General features: G+C 35.2%; 1 pseudogene across 1 annotated transcript; it reads left to right on the top strand.

Moving 5' to 3' along the window:
- Positions 1 to 7833: 7833 nt before the first annotated feature.
- Positions 7834 to 8612, top strand: LOC308252786 (RWD domain-containing protein 1-like; annotated as a pseudogene). The gene has a single exon. The product of its transcript is annotated as an RWD domain-containing protein 1-like (transcript).
- Positions 8613 to 8931: the final 319 nt, after the last annotated feature.

Here is an 8931-nt window from a genome sequence, read left to right as displayed (position 1 = left end):
GTTCAAGTGGATAGAGAGTAAAAGCCCAGGGGGTGAAAAGAGAAACTCAAAGCCACAGGCTGGTGGGGGGCGAGAACTGGCTGAGGGAGCATGAGGGAGTGGTGAAAAGCGAAAGCCTGGGCCTCCCCAGAACACAGAACTCGGACCTGGATCTAGGAGGCAGGGTCAGGAGCCTGGGCTCCTGCTGCCCCTGTTTCTCGGTTGCAGAAAATTGCCTCACCGTGTCGTGTCTGTGCCTAAACTTTCTCTGCTGTCCATTCCTCTCCATCTGATCCCATAGTTGTTTGAGTCCAAATAACCTGGATTCAAATCCTGCATCTCCCACTTAGTAGCCTTAACACCTTTGGCAAATTAGTGAATCTGTTACTTTAAACGGGGTGTTGATAATACCTACCTTAGAATTTGGAGAAGTTAATCGGTTAAATTATACACAGGGGTTAGGGTTGCATGGGCAGAGTTCATATTAACTGTTAATACTCAGTTTTGACACCGTCGCTCCCCTCCCTCACAGGAGCTCACTCAGCCCCGGTGTATCTTGTAGGTGAAGCCACCAGAAAGAGCCGAAGGCTCTGCAGGCCTTGCTTCTCCTGGGGACCTGAGGGCATGTTGGACACTCCTGCTGAAGAGTTTAGTGCTATGCTCCCCCTCGTCCCTCCCAGGTGGTGCAGAGCCCTTCCAGAAATGCCCTGTCAGGCAGATGTGGGTTGGTCTGTCCCCGGCTGGTCAGTGACTCAGGTGCCATGGCCACAGGGCAGATATGAGACCAGCATATGGGGTACTAACTGTCAGACAAGAACAAGACCCCATTTGTAGGGTTTGAGATGAAATGTCCCTCCTACCAGAAGTGGAGGGTTTATCTTTAAAAGCTTCTAAGTAAACTGAAGTGAGTGTTCAGCATGTTGGAGAAAGAATTTTTGGTCAGTCAGTAGTTAATAAGGATTCGTGGGGAAGCTACATAATCATAGGTTGTTGCTCACATTTGAAAGGATGCCCTGTTCTTTAGTGTGTTGTTTTTTGTCACATTGTCCTAATAAAACTCTATTTTTGAGTAGAAAAATAAAAAAGGGAGATTATCATGGGTTATTCTGCTGGGCCTAATGTGATTACAACAGTTTTTAATAGTGTAGAGGAAGGCGAAGTATTAGCGTAGGATAAGATGTAATGACAGACAGAGAGGTTAGTGTGATGTCATGAGAGCAGGACTCCACCCTCCCTGTTGACTTTGGAGCTGGAAGAAGATGGCCGTTAGACCTGGGCTGGAGGCCATCTCTAAAAGCCTGAAAAGGCAAGGAGAGGGCTTCTCTCCAAGAAACTCCAAAAAGAAGAAAGGCCTGCTGACATCTGGATTTGGCCAGTGAGATTTATAACCTACGGAACTGGAAGATGCCAATAAGTCGGTGCTAATTTATTATAGCGGCAACCTTGTTCTGAGTTCCTCATTATGTCCACAATTAAGGATAAGCAAAAGGTAGACCAAGACATATTTAGTATTTCAGTCATTTATTGAAAATTGTACTTTCGTTAAAAGTCTATCATGATCTTTGTTTCCAAATATATAAACTTTAATGACTAATTGGATAATCTGCCTGAAATTCTTTGCAAACATTAGAATTGTAGATATAAAGCTCCATGCATGTAACATATGTAATGCTTGGAGTGGAGACTCAGGGGTGCCAAAGGCTCATGGTGAAAACATAAAATAAAACATAAAAATGAATCCAACTTAAAATTTACACTGTGCCTGAATCCCAATAGTCTTATGCAAAAGTTATCCTCAGTCATTATGAGGGTGTGTTTTTTTTATATCTCAGTTTTATGTAAAGATCTTAGAGATTTGAGTTAGATGAACTGTGATAGCTGATATGACCATTGTTCAGAGCTCCAGGGACAAAGTCTAGATTCAACATGCATTCATGCTATCTATAGTCATGTTACCATTTCTGCTCTTGAAAGTTTGTTATATACCTTTTCCATTTATTTATTTTATCATTTTATTACATTTGACTTACTATCCAATAAATGTTATCATGCATATATCTTGTAATCCTTTGTATAGAAAATAGAGCACTAAACGTCACTGATTTTTTAAGTTTTCATGTGGTCTTTCAATGAAAATTAAGTTACCATCAAACAGCTTCAGCTATGTGCTTTAGTTTCTTTCTGAGAATTGGAGGTGGGTGGGGAGTTGGTGAAAATAACTCAAATGAATATCCAAACAAATACTCTACCACAAGTGAAATATATATCACATTAAGGAAATCAAAATCTTTTAGTAATACAAGTATACCTTGGTGAATAACTGATATTTGCCAAGAATAATAAAATTCCCTCAGCCTTTGAGAGATCAGATTTGTTAAAAACAAAGACATGATAGGAATGATTTATGCTATAGTGTTTTCCTGCTACATGTAAAACTTTATGAGCTAAAAAAACACCTTAAAGTTTGTTTTTCTGTTATGAGAACATCATGACACTTTCTGATCAGATAAAGCTACAAAAAATAATTCTATTACATATGAAAACATGTGAATGAGCCATAGATTTCAGAGATAAATTCTTATCATTAAATACTTTATCTTTGCAAGAAATCTCTACCAGGACCCCGAATGATCCCTGTCCTGGATTCCTGTCCTAATGTATTTATCCCTTGAGTATGGGCTGGACTTCTTTGACTAGCTTTTAAAGACTAGAATACTACAGGAATCATGGAATGCCACTCCTGAAATCAGATTAATACAAAAAAAAGTATGTGGCTTTTATCACTGGAAACTCTTATTTATATGGAAAATGGGAAAAGAAAGTGGGCAAGAGGGACTATTCAAAAGCATAAATGGTGGATAACTTTCCAGATTTGTATACAGAGATGAAAAATACACTCATATCTAGACACATTTAAAAATATATAATTTGTGGGAAGAGAAATGGAATGTTTACTTTTTAAAAAATATTTTTTTACTGATTTCAGAGAGAAAGGGAGAGGGAGAGAGAGATAGAAACATCAATGATGAGAGAGAATCATTGATTGGCTGCCTCTTGCACACCCCACATTGGGGATCAAGCCCACAAACAGGGCATATGCCCTGAGTGGTAATCAAACTGTGACCTCCTGGTTCATAGGTCAATGCTCAACCACTGAGCTATGCCGGCTGGAATGTTTACTTTTAGGAAAAAAAAAAAGGAAAATGTTTACTTTTAGGGAAAGAGAAGGAAATTGGATCAACTTAAGAAATGGGGGGGGAGAGAAAAAACAAAATTGGTAAATGCAAAGTTAAAAGATAAAAATAATTATATCAATCAACACAACAAATGCAATGCTATTTACTTTATATACATTATACACTAGATGAATGTGTGTTTGTGTCTTTAATCTGTCCATTCTAGATAGAGAAGCTCATATCAAAATGAAATTATTCTACTGAATAATTCTCTTGTACTTTAAAATCATAGTTTAGTATCTTTAAAAAAAGATAGTAATTCAAAATATTTTATATACTAGTAAATCTTAAGTTTAGAAACAACAGAGATAGGGCACTACAAATTTAGAAAAATAAGGAGATAAATAAAACTGTGAAATATATATGCAAAATTCTATATAGAATAACAGCCGGTTTCACAGAAATTTTAAAAAGAATTATAACCCACATTGAAATATTTTACTTATATTTAGAATGTGTTTATAATACAGCTAATAAAAATTTCCAACAATAAAATTAATGCTGAAGCGTATTAAATAAAATCCAAAATCCAGAGCTATAAACAAGTGAATAAATAACAAACTAATAATAGTAGGAGCCACTTCCTTAATCTGGGAAAATGTAATTGCCACAAACTGACAGCAAATACTCCTCATGTAGTGAAATGCTGGCAGAATTATTTTTGAAATTGTGAACAAATAAACTTGTTCACTGTCATGACTTTTAGTTTTCTTTCATTAAGTTTACCTAATATAAGAAGCGTTATGTAAAAGTGGGAACCAGGAAAAGTTTCGTATAAGAAACTAGTTTTCATATATATCAGAAAACACAGTTAGAAGACATAATGGACAGAAATATTTCCTTAAAAGCAGCAACTGAAAAAACAACCACCTTAACATATCTAGATATAATCAAAATAAGAAATATTAGGGGTTCTTATGAAGGCAACTAGAGTTCCTCAGAATAAGAATCATCATGGTGTGTGTGCGTGTGTGTGTGTGTGTGTGTGTGTGTGTGTGTGTGTGTAAGTCAGAGTGAGAGGACAATAACAAATGAGTATGAGATAGAAAATGAAAGAATGTCCAAGAAAGCAATAGATTGTGGGGAAAAAGAGGAAAAGTGAAACAGAAAGAGAAAATGAAAGAAAGAGGGAGTGTGGGAAAAGAGGGAGTAAGCAGTCTTAAAGAGAACATCACAGGAAAGTTCACCATTAGACATATTGTGATAAAGGAGGTATGGTATGTGCACTTCATTCTCGAAAAGATAATTTGCAAATTGTGTAATAAGTATACATCAGATTTGGAACTCAACAATTAAAAATAAGTTTTAAAATAGAAAACAAAGCAATTTGCAAATTTTGTCAAATGCTTAGAAGAGTAATTATGTAAAGTAAAAAAAAAAAAAAAAATGCAGTGACCTGAAAGCCTGAGTAACAAGATTTACATTGGCACGTAAATGACAGGAAATTAGAAGATTGTAGGAATTTATAAGATGCAGTGTTTACTTAGATAAACATTCCCAGGTAGACTTGCAAACCCTCTTTACATAATTAATGTACAGGAGGAGGCAGAGGCAGAAATGAGTTTGCCCAGGTGGGCGTTATCACCCAAAGCTGAAGACATTATTAGGCATAAACACATCCACACAGCTTCTCATTTGGAGCATCAGTTTGGGTTAATTTATTCTGTGGCTGTGCTTTAGAGAAATGACAGTCTTCAAACAGAGATTAGATGCACTGTAATAAGTTCTTTACTGTAATTTAATACTTTCTAGAAGAATTTTGATTTCCCATTTGGTTCATCTGCAGGTTCTGTTTATCATGTTGTATGCAAATTTTTGGTAGACAAGTAATTGCCACCCCCGCTGAATGAACTTTCAAGGAGACATTTACAGGAATATTTATAAGTACATAAAGCAGAGGGCATCCTCTCTTCTCGGCAACTTCTCATAAAATGATCTCACATTGATATTCATATTAATAGTCCTACAGGTATATTTCAGGAAGAATTCTACACTTAAAAATATATGAAACTGAGGATGTTATTGGACAGAACTATTCAATACTGAATTTAAAATAGGAGGAATATTATTAACTGTGTTATATTTCAAAACATTTGCTGTCCATGAATAATCTCTAAATGAGAAAGCTCTGTGTGGGGGGATCTTGGGTTTGTCTCCATCACACCTCTTCTTTTATGTCCACTTGTGAAATTTATTTAGCCTGTGCTGTACATTTTTTAAAGTAGTGGTGTTGATCCTAGGGAGTTGATGTAGTTATCTGCCTTCATAAAAAATTAATGCTTTACAAAATACTCATAACAACTTTTGACAGAGCAAGAAAATAAACTTATACAATAATGACCACTAAAGGAGCTTTAAAGATACATAGAAAAAAATGAAAATGGTGGAGGAATAATGACAGGTAGGAGTCATTTTAGGAAATGCTATACTTGAAATACCCATAGGGAATTGCATGTAGAAACATGGAGACAAGGGAGGTCTGTGCCTCAGTAGAGAAATGGGCTTGGAGTTTATGACTAAAAGTCAGCACCTATTTGTTATTATTTTTTACTTTTTGATTAGGTCCAAAATAAGGGAATGCAACATACTGTGTGTTTATTATAAGGAATGATTAAAATGTTTTAAATTTGGCAAATTAAAGTGACTTCTAATTAAAAATGTACTGAAAATGGGCCCGTTGTATACTATAAAGTGATTGTTCCCTTTAGAAATGCAAGACTTAAGGAAGAGAAAATTACTATCAAAATTCTCTATTCTGGTATTTTTCTATAATTTAGAAAATCATCATTCAATTTATTGAGGAGAAAGCATTTTTTAAAATATCTGTGTTTTAAGCTACACCTTTGGGTTCTGCGTTCTTTGAAATGCTGCTCTTCTACAAATGTCTCCACTAAAAATGAATTAGCTTCACTTTTTAATTTCTGTTCCCTTAGAAAACTGCTAGGGGGAGAGGGAGAGAAAAGTCCCAGGAATACTGAGTGTAGAAGAAGCTTAATGAGGAAGCCCAGAGGATGGGGAGAAATAGTTAGAACTAAGATGGGTGAATGGGTGAAATTTCCCCACTGCACTTTGCCTTGCTTGGACAAACTTGCTAATTTGTCTTGTGACTAAACAATTGACAATGCATTTGACATGGGGACCCAGGTGTTTTACCACATATATTCTTTTAAAAAAATAACCATTATTTTTTAATTCATCTTTATTTTTGAAAGTATTACAGTTGTCCCCCTTTTTTCCCCATTGACCACCCCTTTTTTTCCCCATTGACCCCCTGTAGCCACTATTAAAAGTGATGAAGAGAAATTTGTAAACCTCCCCTTAGAAAAATTTTTCTAGATATTTATTCTACTTTGAGAACTGAAAATAATGGCGATATCTCTAAATTGTAGAGTATAAGTGAAAGTAAGCCTATGGTTGGTGTTATGCAGATACTAAAATGCATAACTAACTCTATGATTGACACATACAGACAGTTGACAGAAAGTGAACTTACTTTGGTCTACCATTGAAAAATTCAGTATAGGTTTCAAGTGTACAGTTCTATGATGTATCATCTACACTTGGAATCTAAATAATATTTTTAACCAATGTCACCCCAATAAATTTAATTAAAAATTAGTAAGCAAAATGACATTCTGCATCTAGAAAAGTAAATGCAATATAGATGATAGAACCACAGCTTACAGCATCCTCCCGTGTATTTATGTGAGTGTCTGTGTGTGGTTAACTTCTCTTAGAATGGAAGCAATAACATGGTTTATCTGCATGATCCCTTAACTTTTTGGAATTGCATGACAGTGTTCTCCAAAGGGACCAGGTTGTTGACTTGAAAGTCAACCTTTTAATATTTCCTTCCCTATCACCATTTTGGTTACTATTAAATTGTAGCTCTGATCAATAATTTTCATAAATAAAGGGAAAATTAAATTTTCCATCACTAGGCAAAATATAAAAGCAATGCAGAAAATCATATTAAGAATTACTGTTGCAAAAAAATGAATTATTATTGAAAGAGAATAGTAGATTTGTGAAAACCCTTTGATTAGTCCCTTTCTCTTGGTGTCCTGATTTCAATCCCAATATAGTCAAAAGTACTCAAGTACGTTCTGTTCCAGAAAACAGAGTAGGCACTCCAAAGTGTGAGAGATAGTGTAATAGAAATTGAAAGCTGGAAGAACTGTTGATGATTTCTGAGTAAGCACTGGGAATGAAAAAAGCAACACAAAATAGAGAATGGCAAAACTCAGCCACAATCTTTGATTTAAAGCAAGAAAGTTCGATGAGAGTGGCAAAATATTGAAATGGATGTTTTATAATTGGTTTTTGAGTCTTTCCAATAAATTAGATAATGGTTAAAAGTTATATAGGTCCCCATTCCAAGAACTATGCAAAATTAACCAAATATTTTTTTAAAAAAGAAAAAGGATATTGCATATATTGATTTTAGTAGCCACTTGAAAAAAATCTTCTTTATGGAGAGAATAGATAGAAAAGTATTTGTTGACCAGTTATGAAGTCAGGAAGAACTGCACATAGGTGTATCCCTGGGAATGGACTGCAGCATGCTGCCTGGGTGTCTGTGCCATCCATGGGCAGCAGCGAGAGCCCTGATTGATTGATGGCAGATTATAGAGAGGACCAGTGCAACCAGATGGAGGCTCTGGAGTCCATCTACCCCGACTCCTTTACAGCAACATCAGAAAATGCTCTCAGTGTCACCATTATTGTTCCATCTGAGGCTGGAGAAAATGATGAAATTATCCAGATGATCATCAACTTTACAGTGAAAAATACCTAGAGGAAGCCCCTCTTTATGAAATATTCTTCCAGGGAAATCTAGAAGATAATACTGTCTCAGGTATTTTAAAATTATTAGCATTGCAGACAGAAGAAAACTTTGGTATGGTAATGATCTTTACTTAATGACAGCTCTGCAAGAAACATTAGATGAGTTAATCAAATAAAACCTAGTAGAGAAGAGGAAAAGAAACAAAAAGAAAAAAAAGCAAAAGCTAAAAGCAATTATTTCATGGCACTACTATTACAATTGAGAATTTCTAATGTTGGAAACTCAAGTTTGATGCAGAACTCTTGGAAATTAAGAAGAAATGAATGAACAAAGAACAAGCACGAACTAATACATTAAATGGGAAATAGCTATTTTAAACAGATTATAGTCTTGGCACACCTGATATCTAGTTCTTGGAGGATGCTGGAAACAATGAGATAGCTGAGTCTTTGTTCCAGGAAATAAATGAATTGGAGCTGGAGGATGGTGAGGATGACCCAGACTTCCATCCTACTGACCCAGAAAATGACTTGACCAACAATGGACTATCCCCATCTGAAGAGAGGTGTGACTGCCACAGCATCTGTGACTATATTGAAAGAGAGTAGATTTTCCTCCCTTTTTTTTCTTCTAAACAACAAATAATAACTTTCAGGAGAATATTTTTCTGATAACTTTAGTCCTTTGACTTAATAAACTGACCTTAAAGTTAAAAAAGATTAAAGAAGAAATGTTAGTGGGATAAATTTTTACACAAGTGAAAGAGAAATTTAGAAGAGAAGAAACTCAGAAATAATAAAATATATAATATTTGACTGTACAAAGTTTTATACTTTTTAATTTAAAATTATACCATTACACAGCTTCTAAACAAAGCTATTAACAGATGTTTACAGAGATAAAATTGTGGTATTTATACTGTCCAAA

The sequence above is a fragment of the Plecotus auritus genome (assembly GCF_963455305.1).
Source record: "Plecotus auritus genome assembly, chromosome: 7".
Classification (NCBI taxonomy): domain Eukaryota; kingdom Metazoa; phylum Chordata; class Mammalia; order Chiroptera; family Vespertilionidae; genus Plecotus; species Plecotus auritus.
Note: the sequence above shows the minus strand (reverse complement) of the source record. Positions and strands in the feature narration are given on the sequence as shown.